Source organism: Geotrypetes seraphini, chromosome 4 (assembly GCF_902459505.1).
Source record: "Geotrypetes seraphini chromosome 4, aGeoSer1.1, whole genome shotgun sequence".
In the NCBI taxonomy this organism is placed as follows: domain Eukaryota; kingdom Metazoa; phylum Chordata; class Amphibia; order Gymnophiona; family Dermophiidae; genus Geotrypetes; species Geotrypetes seraphini.
The window spans coordinates 127,664,948-127,681,466 of record NC_047087.1 but is presented as its reverse complement, the minus strand read 5'-3'; the positions used below and the strand labels follow the sequence as shown (position 1 = coordinate 127,681,466).

Here is a 16,519-nt window from a genome sequence, read left to right as displayed (position 1 = left end):
GTGTGCAGGTGGGGTAATACACCTCCGTCTTTGTAAGTGGAAGCGCTGGAGTTTGTTCTCCCGTCGCTAACAACCTCACACTGAGAGCGCCCCTATTCTTCAATTGATATTTGGTACCTGTGTGGTTTGGTTTGTTAGGAGTGATTGGCTGACAGACACACTCATAGAGTCCTTATTGACATTTTTTGCCTCCTTTTTTGTATCTTTTTAAGCACCTTTCGGCAAACTTAGAGGAGTTTATAGTTTAGTTTAGCATATTATATACTGACATGTTCAGAGTTTTATGCCCTGTGCATTTTTAAATTAATTTAGGGCTTCAGATTTAAGACTTGTAACGCATAAACTGTGGAATGTCGAAAAATGTCGATATTTCGTAAATGGATTACATTAGCTATTTCAATACGTATTAAGTTTATTTGTATTTTAACTGTTACCTACTTCAAGAGGAGGTAGCCCTGAAAAGGGTTGGTTGTTTTCTGCTATTCTAATAATGTATGGGCCAGCCTTTGTTCTTGATAACAAGCTTGTAGTGTTGAGGCATGGAGTGAACCAATTTTAGAAGTTCATCTGGCTGTACAACATGGTGCCAAGCATTAATCGGTGCTTCAATCAACTCGACCTTTGTTTTTGGGTGTTTTCTGAACACCTTGACAGCAAGATTATTCTACAAATTATCAATTGGATTGAGATCTGGTGACTGCCCTGGCCATTCCAATCGCTAAATATGGCTCAATGTCATCCATTTTGTCACCATCTTTGCCCAATGACAGGATGCATTGTCATCCTGGAAGTGGAAGTCACCCTGGAAGAGACTCCTTGCAGACGGAACCATTACGTTTTGCAAAATGGAGAGATACTTGGCAGTGTTCATCATGCCATCAATCACCTGAAAGCATCCAATGCTATTGGCTGACCATGATTTTTGTTGGATGCTTTACAGTCAAGTCCAGGCACTGTGGTCTGAAAGCCTCATTCTTAAATCGTCTTACAAACATGTTGCACTGGCCTCCTAACACACAGAAAGTACTCTCATCGCTGAAGAGAACATTTTCCCACACCTCTGGAGTCTACATGCTGTACTTTCTGGCCCACTCAACCCATCGCTTTCTTTGCATCGCCGTTACCAATGGCTTCTTTCTTGCTCTACAGCCACGTAGGCCAAACTCCAGGCACCGCTGACGTACTGTTGAGGCCGATAGTTTACTAAACACATTTCCTGCCACTTGGATGACAATTCTGGTGATGTGAGTTTGCGATCTGCCACTAAGATCTGGCAGCAACCCTGTCCTCTCACAAAGTGGATTTGCATGGTCTTCCACTTCGAGCTCTGTCAGTCACATTTCCTGTCAATTTTTTCTTACTGAGCAAGCACTTGATTCTACTTCACCCTAGCTGCAATTTGCCGGCTTGAATAGCCTTCTTTGTTAAGTACAACCACTGTCGCACATTCTTTTGAAAGATTTCTAACTTTTCCCATGTTGCGATTATGCTGTCACTGGAGTAGCAGACAGTTATGAAAACTGATTTTCCCACTTCACCATGTATATATATGCGTTTATGCTGTGCTGTGATTGGTTCCTCAAAACAAACACTATTGGTTAAAAATGGAGTGATATGATTGGACCATTTCAATCCGGTTTTGATGTGAAATATCTACATTTTCGACATTCTGCAGTTTATGCATTACAAGTCTTAAATCTGAAGTCCTAAATTAATTTAAAATGCACAGGATGATAGAGCATACAATTCTGAACACGTCAGTATATAATATGCAGCAGTAGGCATCAGAAATATTGCTGAAATCCAGTAAGAAAGATGGAACAATGTATTACTTGGAGGTGATGCAAAACTTTTGCACGGCTCTGTACTTAAAATAATTGTGACATTATTTTACTGCCTTCATATAATTGGTTAATATATTTATCCCAGGACAAGCAGGCAGCATATTCTCACGTATGGGTGACGTCACTGACGGAGCCCCGGTACGGACCACTTTAAAAGTGCATCGCCACTAAAAGAGTTTAGAAAGTTTGCGATAGCCCGAACCGCGCATGCACGAGTGCCTTCTTGCCCAATGTAGGGCGTGCGATCCCTCAGTTTCTGCGAAATAAGAAATCGCATTTTCAATGGCTGTTGAAGATTTTTTTCGCTGCCTTCCCGCTCTCGCAGTTTCTGACTTTTCAGTCAGTTTTTTCTTTTATTTCAAATTTAGTAAACAAAAAAACAAAACAATATATAGTAAATCAATTTTTCTTTTCTTTTTTCTTTTGCTGTCGTCAGTTTAGCCTCGATGGGGCCTTATGAGTTGCCATACTGTTCTTTCTTCACCTTATGGCTGTTTTACCATTCAGGCCTCTGTATTTCTGGACAGAGTGGGCACGGCGATGAACTGGTTGGCCAATCGGCTTACCAGAATCCTATCCTGACTAACTGGTCCAGTAACCATTTTACTTGGCACAAACCAGTTGCCACGTTCCGCTTGCATACGGTGTCTGTTTTTTTCAGCATCTCTTTTATGTTCCAACCAGATCTGGTCTGACTTTGAGTGTTTGACCTTATCATCACTCACCAGCACAGGCTAGCAATTATACCTTGTTTGGGGGATGACCTCTTTGGTGCTTCCATGGACATGCTTACTTAGTAGTTGTCTGTCCACGAGACCAGGTGGGACACTCTGGTCAAGCTCAAAAAGCTGCCTTCTCCACACTCTTCTTCTCACCAAAGATTTGCTCCTCAATCTTTTCCTCCATTCAGGGCATAGTCAACATCAAAGTTCTACAGTCTAGATCTCATCCCTTCAGAGGCCGTCTTCAATTCCTCATACATCGCTGAGAGCTTATCACCTCAGCTTTCTTATTTCTCATCTTCATAGGGCAGGGTTCTATGTTCAGTGTTTTCACCCTGTTCTCAGACCCTTTTTTTCCAAGAGCATCTGTTTTGGACCCTGCACAGTCCTCCTTCTTCTCTGATTGCCATCGAAGAGTCCTCCACGATTAGAAGAGTTAGGGATTCTAATCCCGTTTCTACTTGATTCCCAAGAACACCAGAGGACTGAGATTTTTCCTGGCAGAGTTCCCATCTATTTTTCTAGTTGAGAGGTACTTCATGACTCGTCTCTCCTCATTAAGAACTACTGGCTATGCTTCCTGGATCTCACAGAAGCCTGCACATATATCCCAATTCATACAGCTTCCAGAAAATACCTCCGATTTCAAATCAATCGTTGCCATTCCCAGTACAGGGTCCTTCCTTTCAGTCTGGCATCTTCTCCCAGAGTCTTCATGAAGTGTCTGATTGTGGTGGCTACCTCTCTCTGCTCACAAGGCCTTCCGGTCTTTCCTTTTCTGGACGACTGGTTGATCACGGCTGTTTCTTCTCAGGAAGTGGTTCAAGCAACATCTCAGACCATTTCTTTTCTTCAGGTTCTAGGATTCGACAACGTCTACAGTTCATTGGGGCAATCCTAGACACCACTCTCATGAGAGCGTTTCTTCTTCCAGATCGACTTCAGACTCTCATCCATCTGTGTCAGCAATTGTTTCCTCTTCAATCCATTTCTGCCAGACACATGATGGTTCTTTTAGGCCACATGGCTTCAACTGTCTTTATAACACCATTGGCAAGACTGCATCTTCGCACTCCTCAGTAGACCCTTGCTTCTCAGTGGTCTCAAGCAACGCATTGTCTCTTCCAACATATGTCTGTGACATCATCTCTTCTGCTGTCACTTCACTGGTGGATGACTTCTTCCAATCTCTCCAGAGCTCTCCTGTTTCACTTGCCCCCTCATCACAAGGTCATTACGACAGACGCATCCCTTTATGCTTGGGGGGCTCATATGGGCGATCTTCAGACTCAAGGTCTTTGGACCGCCAGGGAGTGGAAATTTCACATCAATTTCCTGGAACTCAGAGCAATGTTTTATGTCCTCAAGGCTTTTCATCATCTACTCTGCCCTCAAGTCCTCCTCCTTTGCACGGACAATCAAGTAGCAATGTACTACATAAACAAGCAAGGAGGCACGGGCTCTATCCTGTTGTGTCAGGAGGCCCAGAACATCTGGACTTGGGCAATAGCTTTCAATCTGTTCTTGAAAGCTGTCTACATTCAAGGGGAGAATTCCCTAGCACACAACCTTAGCAGAATTCTTCAGCCTCATTAATGGACTCTCAACTCTACAATTCTCCAGTCCATCTTTGCTCAATGGGGCACCCCACAAGTGGACTTGTTTAACTCCTCACAATCACCAGTTGCCCCAGTTTTGCTCCAGACTTTACTCCCTCTCCTGGCAGCAGATGCTTTTCTCCTGGATTGGACGCGCCTGTTTCTATATGCATTCCCTCCACTTCCTCTCATGTTGAGAACTTTATTCAACCTCAAGAGAGAAGCAGCCACCATAATTTTCTTTACTCCATGGTGGCCCAGACAACATTGGTTCTCCCTTCTCCTTCAACTCAGCTCCTGGGAGTCTATAGCTCTTCTAATATTTCCTACTCTGTTAGCCCTCAGACTCAGAAATCACTGATTCATACCAATCTGCAATGCTTTGCCCTGATAGTTTGGTTTATCTCGGGCTGCGTCCATCTCACTTTCTCAGCCTGTTCGTTAACTTCTTGATGTCTCCAGGAACCCAGCCACTCAACAATGTTACCATCAAAAGTGGCCTAGATTTTCTTTATGGTGTCTTATTTATCTTCATGTTCCACCTTCATTGACAGTGGAATTGATTTTGGATAATTTTCTTCTTTTGTTTGGCTCTAGTCTCGAGTCTCTATCTCTCAGACTTCTTTTAAATGCTATTGCAGCTTTTCCTCTGTCAGTCGAGGGTCAACCTCTTACTGCTTATCCTCTGGTTTCCAAATTCATGACAGGGCTTTTTAATGTGTAACCACACTTCATGTGTTCTCCTGTCATTTGGGCCCTACTGTAGTCCTTTCCACTTGGTTTCTAGGTTTATGAAAGGATTTTTTTTCTCTGTGAAACCACCTCTACGGTCTCCACATGTTGTCTCAGACCTTATTATACTTCTTTCAAGTTTGTTGAACAACCATTTGAACCAATGGCCACAGCTCTTGCCTGGAAAGTGGTCTTCCGTATTGCTCTCACCTCTGTCAGGAGGGTCCGTGAGTTACAAGTATTAGTAGCAGATTCACCCTTCACAGTTTTTCATCATGACAAGGTGGTTCTGTGTACATGTCCAAAGTTTCTTCCAAAAGTTGTCACTGAATTTCATCTCAATCAGTCAATTGTTCTGCCTGTGTTTTTCCTAATCCTCATTCTCATGCTGGAAACGCTGCTTTGTATACTTTGGACTATAAGCGGGCTTTGGCTTACTACATTGACCGGACAAAGCCACAGCGAACTTCCCCTCAACTTTTTGTTTCTTTTGATCCAAAAAAGTTAAGGCATCCTATATTCAAGCGAACGATTTCTAACGGGCTGGCTGCCTGCCTGCATCTCGTTCTGCTATACTCAGACTGGACTGGCACTGGAAAGTCGTGTCACAACCCACAAAGTTAGAGCTATGGCAGCTTTTGTTGCTTTCCTTAGATCTACACCATTGAGGAAATCTGTACAGCTGCCACCTGGTCCTCAGTTCATACCTTCACTTCTCACTACTGTCTAAACTTTTTCTCCAGACAGGATGGGCACTTTGGCCAATCTGTATTTTAAAATTTATTTTCTTAGGCCAACACTCCCACCATCCCATCTCTGTTAGCTTGGAGGTTACCCATACCAGAGAATATGCTGCCTGCTTGTCCTGGGATAAAGCACAGTTACTTACCGTAACAGGTGTTATCCAGGGACAACAGGCAGATATTCTCACAACCCACCCACCTCCCCGGGTTGGCTTCTTAGCTGGCTTATCTTAACTGAGGGACCGCATGCCCTACATCGGGCGGGAAGGCACTCGCGCCTGCGCGGTTTGGGCTATCGTGAACTTTCTAAACTCTGAAAGTGGCGATGTACTTTTAAAGTGGTCCATACCAGGGCTCCGTCGGTGAAGTAACCCATACGTGAGAATATCTACCTGCTGTCCCTGGATAACACCTGTTACAGTAAGTAACTGTGCTTTTCCTTCCACATTTCTTTTTTATGCATTCCATGCATGGCAAGAAGATGTAATTATTGCAGACAGACATTCCTAATATTACAATCATAACACTGAAAAATAGCTCTAATATATATTTTCTAAAGTAGTTTTACAAAAATATTCATATAGAAAGACTCTGGATATGTTCCTCTTCTGATCACAGCACATTGAAAAAGTCAGACTGTTTCCTTCTAGCAGTCTGCAGTAGTGCTGCCCAATTCAGGAAAAAATATTTCAATTCGATTCAGCCTATTGAATCGATTTTTTTCGATTCGATTTTCCTGCCCAATTGGGTGGTTTTTTCCAAACATCCTGGTGGGTTTATTTTATAGCCTCTTCACCCCCTTTGCCCTCTCCTACCCACACTGTAAACAAAATAGACCTCTCTCTGTTAAATCCTAGCTCACGTTCGCGGTCTAACTCCAGCTCTGGAAGGATACATATTTCAAATCTGACATATTGTAATCACAAAACAGAAAACAAAATTATTTTTTCTACCTTTTGTTGTCTGGTCATTTTTCAAATCATGTTGGTCCCATGTTGGTCTGGTTGTCTTCTGATCAGGCTCTCCTTCTTTCTTCTTTCTACGTGCTAACCATCCATCTTCCATCTCTGTCCTCCCCTTCTGTTTCCCCTTCCTCCCCCGGAGGTCTGGCATCTTTCCTTTTGTTCATCTCCATCCCCCCTGCAGCTCCACCAGCTCCTTTTCTCAACTACCCTTTCATTCAGCATCTCTCTTCTGTGTTCCTGTCCCTATTCTTCTCTCCAGTAGTGTACCCCCTTGTTCCCTGTACCTATGCTCTCTCCATGCCCAGCATTTTATCTCTCCCCATATCCAGCTTCTTCTTTCTCTCTTCCTTACCTCCTGTATCCTCTTCCCCAGGTACAGGCTTTATCCCAGGACAAGCAGGCAGGTATTCTCACTAGTGGGTGATGTCATCCGACAGAGCCCCGATACGGACATCTTGCAAGCATGTCTTGCTTGAAGAAACTCAGAAGTTTCGAGATGCCCGCACCGCGCATGCGCCAGTGCCTTCCCGCCCGATGCACCGGGCGTGTCTCCTCAGTTCTTTTTCTTCCGCGGAGCTGAGAAGTCTATCTTCAATTTGGCCCATTGAATCTCTTTTTTGCCTTCTTTTTTGCCGCGGGTTGAGTTCTTTTGGCTCTCCTGTGCATTTATTTCTTTCTTTGATTTCTTTAAAAAAAAAAAAAAAAAAATTTTTCCTTCCGACACCGGGTCGGCCGCGTGGCTGGGGCCCCGCGCCTTCGACCTTGCGGCGGAGCTTTTCCGGCCTATGTCCCGGCCGATTACCGGTTTTAAAAAGTGTAGCAAGTGCCAGCGCGCGATTTCGCTCACGGACCCTCATCGACGCTGCTTACAATGTCTGGGACCGGATCACTTCCCGAAATCGTGCCGGCCTTGCTCCACTCTGACGGCGAGAGCGTTTAAGCGTCGCTGTCTGCTGTGGGAGTCCATGTTCAAGATGGAAGCTTCATCGGATCCTGCAGCTTCGACATCGACGGGTGCTTCGACTCCTTCGGCGAAGCCCTCTGCCTCCCCGGCTGCTTCGGGCCTCCTGAAACCGGCATCGTTCACACCGGTTTCGGCCCCGACTTCGGCGCCGGTGCCTTCATCCGTCTCCTCGGAGCAGGTATCGACCCCGACAGTTCCACCAGTGGTGCTCAAGGTGCCGAAGACTGGCAAGCAGAAGCACGCAGCACCCAAGTAGCGCGGAGACCGTATGGAAGGGCCCCCATTTTGGTGCGGATCCCTCCATATCGGCTTCGTTGCGGTCCATCCTGGAGGCTCAGTTCGTGGAGCTCATGCAGACCATGGGGCCTCGGCTGATTGCCACCATCCAGGGTGACCTTCCAGCTTCGGCTTCGAGGGGCGGACCGCCCCCTCCTCCTCCTCCTCGCCGCACGACCTCGTTGCTCGGCGAGGAGGAGCGGTGTCCGGGTCCTCGAGGAGGTCCTCCGTTAGCGCTGTACCTCCTTTGGAACCGATTCCCTCGAGGAGGGCCTCCCTTAGTGATATGCCTCCCTTGGAGCCCATCCCCTCGAGGAAAGCCTCGTTTAGTGACCTGCCTCCCTTGGAACCGATTACTCCGCCCCATGACTCAGTATGGCGTCCACCTTCGGGGCCACCCAGTCCTGGGCATAGCAGGAAGCAGGACGAGTTCTTCCGAACCCCCTATCAAACCTGGGCGGCATCGGGGGAGGCACCGACTCTGCCGCCTCTGCGATCGACGGCATCGAGTCCAATCTGCTCCTTGGAGGCGTCTGACCCAGTTTCTCACAGACGGGCTCGATCCCCTTCCAGGCATCGGGAGGGGCATCGATCCAGACATTCTTCGAAGCATTCCTCTCGACACTCGACCGTCTCGCCTCAGAAGAAATTGCCTCGGTTGGGGTATGCTGCTTCGACTGGGTCTCCTCCGGGCCCGGAGTTCGAGGACACCGAGGTTTTCTACTCGTCCTGTTGCTCGCAGGCCTCTCTGGAGCCTGAAGCCTCTTCTTCTTCTAGTCCGTCTCGCAGACCGGCGACGGCGGACCAACTGTCCTTTTCATCGTTCCTCCGGCAGATGGCGGATGACATGGACATTACTCTCGATGCTGGGTCTCGATATTCCAAAGAGTACCTCGATACCATGCACTTGCCTCGTCCTCCAGCAGAGTCCTTGCGGCTTCCCCTGCACAAGCTCCTCGACCAGACCTTTATGCGATGCTTCGAGTCTCCTTACTCTATCCCTGCAGTCCCTGGCAAATTGGATGCGCGGTACCGCATGGTGCATCATAAAGGCTTCGAGGGTCCTCAGCTTTCTCACCAGTCCCTCCTGGTCGAATCCTCGCTCAAGCAGTCTCATCCTGGCCAGGTCTATGCTTCAGTGCCTCCGGGCCGCGAGGGCAGAACCATGGATAAGTTTGGTCGACGCATCTATCAGAATTCGATGATGGCGTCTCGAGTCCTGAATTACAATTTCCACTTTGCAGCCTACTTGGAATTTTTTCTACCTGTGCTTCGGAAGTTCACACCATACATCGAATCCCAGGCTAGGTTTGAGTTTGAAGAAGTGGTTGCTTCGCTGTCCCAACTTCGGCTTCAGTTAATGCAATCTGCCTATGATGCGTTCGAGCTCTCCGCCCGAGCGGCGGCCTGCTCGGTGGCGATGCGCCGGTTTGCCTGGTTGCGGACCATTGATATGGACCCGAATCTTCAGGACCGCCTGGCGAACGTCCTGTGTGCTGGGGCGGATCTTTTTGACGAATCCATCGAGACTGTCACGAAGAAGTTGTCTGACCACGAAAAGTCCTTCCAATCTATCCTTTGGCCGAAACCTAAGCCTCAGCAGTCTCGACCTTCTCGTCCCCCGTTGATTTATCAGAGGCGTTATCAGCCGAGGCAAACTCCACCTGCGAGGCAACCGGCGAAGCATCAGCCTCCCCAGAAGGGTCAGCCTAAGTCTCAGTTGCCTGCTGTCCCTAAGACCACTCAGCCTTTTTGACTGTCTCGTCGAGGGCATAACCAACCTCGTTCTGCCTCCCCCTCTTTTTCCCATCGGAGGGCGCCTCCATCATTTTTATCATCGCTGGGAGGCCATAACAACCGACCTCTGGGTCCTTACTATCATCAAGGAAGGATAATCTCTTCATTTCCATCGGGTCCCTCCGGACCACCCTCCAAGAGAGTATCCTTCCAACTTGACTCAGACTGTCCTTCTTCTTCAGGAAGCTCAGGCCTTGCTCCGGCTTCGTGCCGTGGAGCCGGTCCCGACGGACTAACTGAACCAGGGGTTTTACTCCCGATACTTCCTTGTTCCGAAGAAGACGGGCGACCTGCGACCCATTTTGGACCTCAGGGTCCTCAACAAATTCCTAGTCAAAGAGAGGTTTCGCATGTTGACTCTTGCTTCTCTCTACCCCCTCCTCGAGCAGAACGACTGGTTATGCTCTCTGGATCTCAAGGAGGCCTACACTCATATTCCCATTCATCCGGCCTCTCGCAAGTTCCTCAGATTTCGGGTGGGACATCTCCATCTGCAGTATCGAGTGCTTCCATTCGGCCTGTCTTCGTCCCCCAGAGTCTTCACCAAATGTCTGGTGGTAGTGGCCGCGGCCCTCCGGAACCAAGGTCTTCATGTATTCCCCTACCTCGACGACTGGCTGATCAAGGCTCCCTCGGCCTCAGGGGTCACCTCAGCAACCCTGTCAACGATTCTGTTCCTGCAGAGTTTGGGATTCGAGATCAACTTTCCCAAGTCCCATCTACAGCCGACCCAGTCTCTTCCCTTCATCGGGGCTGTCCTGGATACCGTACGTCTCAGAGCATTCCTTCCTCCTCAGCGCATGGATGCTCTCCTTCATCTCTGCCAGTCTGTGTCTTCTCGCCAGACCATCTCAGCGAGACACATGATGGTCCTCCTGGGCCACATGGCCTCTACAGTTCATGTGACGCCGTTTGCCAGACTCCACCTCAGAATTCCTCAGTGGACCCTGGCATCTCAGTGGTCTCAGGTGTCGGATCCGTTGACTCGACACATCACAGTCACTCCTGCTCTTCGGCAGTCTCTACTCTGGTGGATGACCTCTTCGAATCTATCCAGAGGTTTGCTGTTTCATTCTCCTCCCCACCAGAAGGTTCTCACAACCGATTCCTCGACCTATGCCTGGGGAGCACATCTGGATGGGCTTCGCACTCAGGGATTCTGGACCTGTGCGGACCGACTCCATCAAATCAATCTTCTGGAGCCCAGAGCCATCTTCAATGCTCTTCAAGCTTTTCAACATCTGCTTCACGACATGGTGGTCCTCATTCGCACCGACAATCAGGTCGCCTGTATTATGTCAACAAGCAGGGGGCCACGGGCTCGGCCTCCCTCTGCCAGGAAGCTCTCAGAGTCTGGGATTGGGTGGTTCGCCACAACACCTTCCTCAAAGCTGTCTACATTCAGGGGAGGGACAATGTCTTGGCGGACAAACTGAGTCGTCTTCTCCAGCCTCACGAATGGACCCTTCATTCCAAGCCCCTTCATTAGATCTTTGCTCAGTGGGGAACGCCTCAGATAGACCTCTTTGCGGCTCCCCACAATTTCAAGCTGCCTCAGTTTTGCTCCAGGATCTACACTCCTCATCGCCTCGAGGCAGATGCTTTTCTGCTGGATTGGGGGGAATCGCTTTCTGTATGCGTTTCCGCCGTTCCCTCTCATTCAAAAGACTCTGGTCAAGCTGAAGTCCGACCATGCCACCATGATTCTGATAGCTCCTCGGTGGCTCAGGCAACCTTGGTTCTCCCTTCTACTTCAACTCAGCAGCAGGGAACCGTACCTACTTCCAGTGTTTCCTTCACTGCTTACTCAGCATCAAGGGTCTCTGCTTCATCCCAACCTGCAGTGTCTCCACCTGACAGCTTGGTTCCTCTCAACGTAACTCCGCACCAGTTTTCCCAGGCGGTGAGGGATGTCTTGGAGGCTTCCAGGAAGCCTGCTACTCGTCAATGCTACTCCCAAAAATGGACTAGATTTTCTTCATGGTGTATTTCCAATTCTAAGGAGCCTCAGCGAGCCTCCCTATCCTCTGTTTTGGACTATCTTTACATCTGTCTCAGTCTGGTCTCAAGTCGACATCTATACGAGTCCACCTGAGTGCTATTGCGGCTTTCCATCAGCCTCTACAAGGGAAACCTCTCTCTTCTCATCCTGTGGTTTCCAGATTTATGAAAGGACTTTTTCATGTCAATCCTCCTCTCAAACCGCCTCCAGTGGTTTGGGATCTAAATGTTGTCCTTTCTCAGCTTATGAAACCTCCTTTTGAGCCTCTGAGCAAGGCTCCACTCAAGTTTCTCACTTGGAAAGTGGTTTTTCTGGTGGCCCTCACATCTGCTCGCAGGGTCAGTGAGCTTCAGGCCTTGGTGGCGGACCCACCTTTCACAGTATTCCATCATGCCAAGGTGGTCCTCCGCACTCACCCGAAATTCCTGCCTAAAGTGGTCTCTGAATTTCACCTCAACCAATCCATTGTGCTTCCAGTGTTCTTTCCAAAGCCTCATTCTCATCCTGGAGAATCAGCTCTTCACACTCTGGACTGTAAACGTGCTTTGGCTTTCTACTTGGATCGCACCAAACCACACAGAACTGCTCCTCAACTTTTCGTCTCCTTTGATCCAAACAAGTTGGGTCGACCTGTATCGAAGCGCACCATCTCCAACTGGATGGCGGCTTGTATCTCTTTCTGCTATGCCCAGGCTGGATTACCCCTTCCCTGTAAGGTCACAGCACATAGGGTCAGAGCAATGGCAGCCTCTGTAGCCTTCCTCAGATCGACACCGATTGAGGAGATTTGTAGGGCTGCCACTTGGTCCTCGGTTCATACGTTCACCTCTCATTATTGTCTGGATACTTTCTCCAGATGGGATGAGCAGTTTGGCCAAACTGTGTTACAAAATTTGTTCTCCTAAGTTGCCAACTCTCCCTCCATCCCATTGAGGTTAGCTTGGAGTTCACCCACTAGTGAGAATACCTGCCTGCTTGTCCTGGGATAAAGCAATGTTACTTACCGTAACAGTTGTTATCCAGGGACAGCAGGCAGCTATTCTCACGTCCCACCCACCTCCCCTGGGTTGGCTTCTCTGCTAGCTACCTGAACTGAGGAGACACGCCCGGTGCATCGGGCGGGAAGGCACTGGCGCATGCGCGGTGCGGGCATCTCGAAACTTCTGAGTTTCTTCAAGCAAGACATGCTTGCAAGATGTCCATATCGGGGCTCTGTCGGATGACATCACCCACTAGTGAGAATACCTGCCTGCTGTCCCTGGATAACAACTGTTACGGTAAGTTACATTGCTTTCTCCTACTATCTATCCTACACCCTGCCCACCTACTTTGGAACAGTATCTGTCCCTCTTGTACCGTTCCCCTTGTGGTCTTGCATTTCTCTCTCCATTAGTCCAGCACCTCTCCTCTGCTTTCCTTCCCCTCTTTTTGGTTTGGTCTCTCTCTTCCCTTCACTTCACCCCAAGTCTGGCATCTCCCCTCTCTTACTCCTTCCTCCTCGTCCCTCTGCACAGGCTTGCCTCCTGCTGTGAAGGCACTCTTCCAATCATGAATCTCCTACTAATCCTACTGATCTACCTAATAAGCGGTAACATCAAAGACGTTCACTCTCTCTACCCTCAATTACAATCCATCCACCACCCTGTTCTATCCTTCCCCTACATCACCAACCTGCAAGAAGACAGTACAAATCATATTAATGTAATCTCATATAAAAAAAAGACACCACCATACCCTTAAAAAAAGAACAAGGGAAATAAAAACCATCAAAACCACTAACTCAACAGTAAATGCTGCAACCACCTCCATCCCATGTGCATATCTTAATACCAGATCTGTTAGAAACAAGGCATTCCTCATAAATGACTGGATCACCAGCAAACAAATAGCCTGCCTCTTTCTAACTGAAACTTGCTTACTATCTGAAGATGATCCTATTATATCTGATCTTCTACCAAACAATTTCAAAATCCTTACGATAAACCGCACAGGAAAAAAAGGAGGAGGATTAGCCATAATCCTTAAAGAAGGATTCAAGTTCGAACTTCTAGATTCTAAAATGACCGACAACCTAGAAATCCTAGCCTGTAAAATCAATAATACCCAGCTAGAAGAATCCTTATCCAGCATACTATTCTACATCCCGCCTAAAAACTGGCCCAAAGCCAAAGAAGACTTCTGCAAATTTGTCCTGCACAATTCTATCAGCCCCAACTACAACATCATCACAGGGGACATAAATTTACACCTAGACGAAGAGAACAACACAGACGCAATAGAGCTTAAAAACTTCCTAACTCTACTCAACTACAACATCCCCGTACCCACACAAACTCACGAAAAAGGCCATCATTTAGACCTAGTTGCCATGTCCACAAAGGAAAACCTTGACCCTTTCATCTCTCTGACTGAAGGCACCTGGCATCACGACATCTGGTCCGACCACTTCACCTATTATTTTAAGCTGATCTAGTCACACCGAAAATCTAAAACACGTCTGATGATAAAAAAAAAAAACATCAAACAAGAGGTTATATTAATCCAGAAGAATACTGGTCAGAATATGAACCGCAGACAGTAACAGAGGAAGGAATAGACTTCTGGGACCATTGGAATACAACCAGTACTTCCATCCTAGATAAAATCGCCCCCATTCATAAAAGCAAAAGCAACGCAAACAAATACAGCAAATGGTTCAACACTGAACTATTAAAAATGAAACAAACAGCTAGGCGATTAGAAAGAATTTGGAATAAAACAGGAGAACTGACAGACTGCAACAAATAGAGAGCCTACATAAAAACCTACAAACAACTGATAAAAGACAAATGCAAAGCGTTCTACTCCACCAAAATTAACTTATCATACAAAGGTTCACAAGGAATCAATACAAAAGAGTTATTCAACATAGTCACAAACCTATTTGACACCACCCGCTACACCACACCTGAGCACAACACGAAGTTGCCTACCGCGAAGGACCTAGCTCTATATTTTGATTCCAAAATTAAAAAACTAAAAAATAACTGTATAAGCAATAACGATGTAACAACAGTGTTCTCCCTAGGGCCTTTCAGCTGGGCGGTCCGCCCGGGTAATTTAGATGACCGCCCAGCTAAATTCTGCTGCCTCCGCTGCTGCTCAACATTAAAAAAAAAAAAGCCGGCTTGAAGATTTCACCTTAGCCCGTAGCGAACTTATGCTCCGGGGCTTTAACGTGTGTGTGCCGGCTTCCCTTCTCTTCCCTCCGAAACCGGAAGTTATGTCCGGGGGGGTGGGGGGGTGGGGGGGAAGAGAAGGGAAGCCGGCACACACATGTTAGATCCCTGAAGCATAAATTCGGTTTAGTAAAAAGGGAGGGGGTATATTTGTCTATTTTTGTATGGTTGTTAGTGAGGTGACAGTGCATAGAGTCATCTGCTTTGACCTCTTTGAGAAAACCCCGGAATAGGAATGATTATAAACATTTTCTCTGCGTATAGTGTGCTTTGTGGTTTTTTAAAAAAATTTTTATTGTTAGTAGATCATTTTGACTTGGTCATTTTAAAAGTAGCTCGCAAGCCCAAAAAATAGCCAATGGTAGACTTCAGAGGGTGGTGGTTAAAGGTACCCTCTCTAAAATGTCAGAAGTGACAAGTGGAGTACCGCTCCTTTTCAACTTATTCATAGGGGACCTGACTCAGGGGCTTCAAGGTAAAATAACACTATTCGCCGACAACGCCAAACTATTTAACATAGTGAGCGGCTCCGATTTACACGATAGTATGACGCAGGACCTGTTTTTGTTGGAACGTTGGTCATCTACCTGACAGCTGGGCTTCAACGCCAAGAAATGCAAGGTATCATCATATTCAAGTTTCATCACGGTGCTCTGGTTTTGGCTCCAGTATTTGTCACTTCCGTTCACCAGGTCTGGCTATCCGTTACCGTCTCATATTTTAAAGACTCACTCGTTATAATTAGCGGTGATTCACACGTCTCTTCGTAATGGACATGTCCGATTTTAGCATTTGGATCTTAGTACTATGGGTTTGGTCTTTTTTAGTTCCCTTTCTATAGTATGCTTTTCGTCTGGAGTCTTTTGAGTTTAGAATTACATTTTATGACGTATTTTTGTGGTTATAATTGTATGACATGTCTAAATTGGTCAAGTTATCCATTCTTTCTATTATTTTTTATCCCCTCATACAGTGGCAGACCGCCCCGGGTGCCAGCCCTAGGGGGGTACACAGCCGGCTGAATCCAGAACCTTCCAAGCTGCTCTAAATGGCACCTGCACCTCAGCACGGCTGCTGTACTTATTCTAAAGCAGAGTCAGCAGCCGCACTGAAGTGCAGGAAGGTCCCACGATGACTGCATTTGCCGCCTCTGCCTCCGGAATTGCAGAACCTTGCTGCAATTCCCTGTGTCTGCCGGCCCACCCCCTCCAACGTCACTTACATCTTCCAGAGGCAGAGGCAACAGAAGCAGTCATCATGGGACCTTGCTGGTTTGGAGGGAGAGAGGAGTATAGAAGGGTGGTGGAGGGAGAAAAAGGAGGTCAGGGTGGTAAGGAAGGGTGGTGGAGGGAGAAAAAGGGGGCAGATGCTGATGGAATTGGTAGCAGGGAAAGGAGAGAGAGACATAAGGGGGAAGGATACTGGATGGAATTGGGTTGGAGGGAAAGAAAGGGGGCAGATGCTGATGGAAGTGGGGGGAAGGGAGAGGAGAGAGTGAAATGCCAGACCATGGGGGTGTGGGAGAGGGAAGGGAAGAAGAGGAGAGAGATGCGAGACCATTTAAGGAGGGAAGGGAAGAAGATGGATGCCAGAATAATAGGGTTGTAGGGAGAGATGGAAGGGGAATACAAGGAGAGAAGATGCCATATAGAAGGGGC

The 16,519-nt window shown here is 47.5% G+C and overlaps 1 protein-coding gene across 4 annotated transcripts in view; it reads left to right on the top strand.

Annotated features, from left to right (window-relative positions):
- The window catches only part of BRWD1 (bromodomain and WD repeat domain containing 1), a 614,838-nt gene that overhangs the window by 275,908 nt on the left and 322,411 nt on the right, over nucleotides 1-16,519 (top strand). The gene's annotated exons all lie outside the window — the stretch shown is intronic.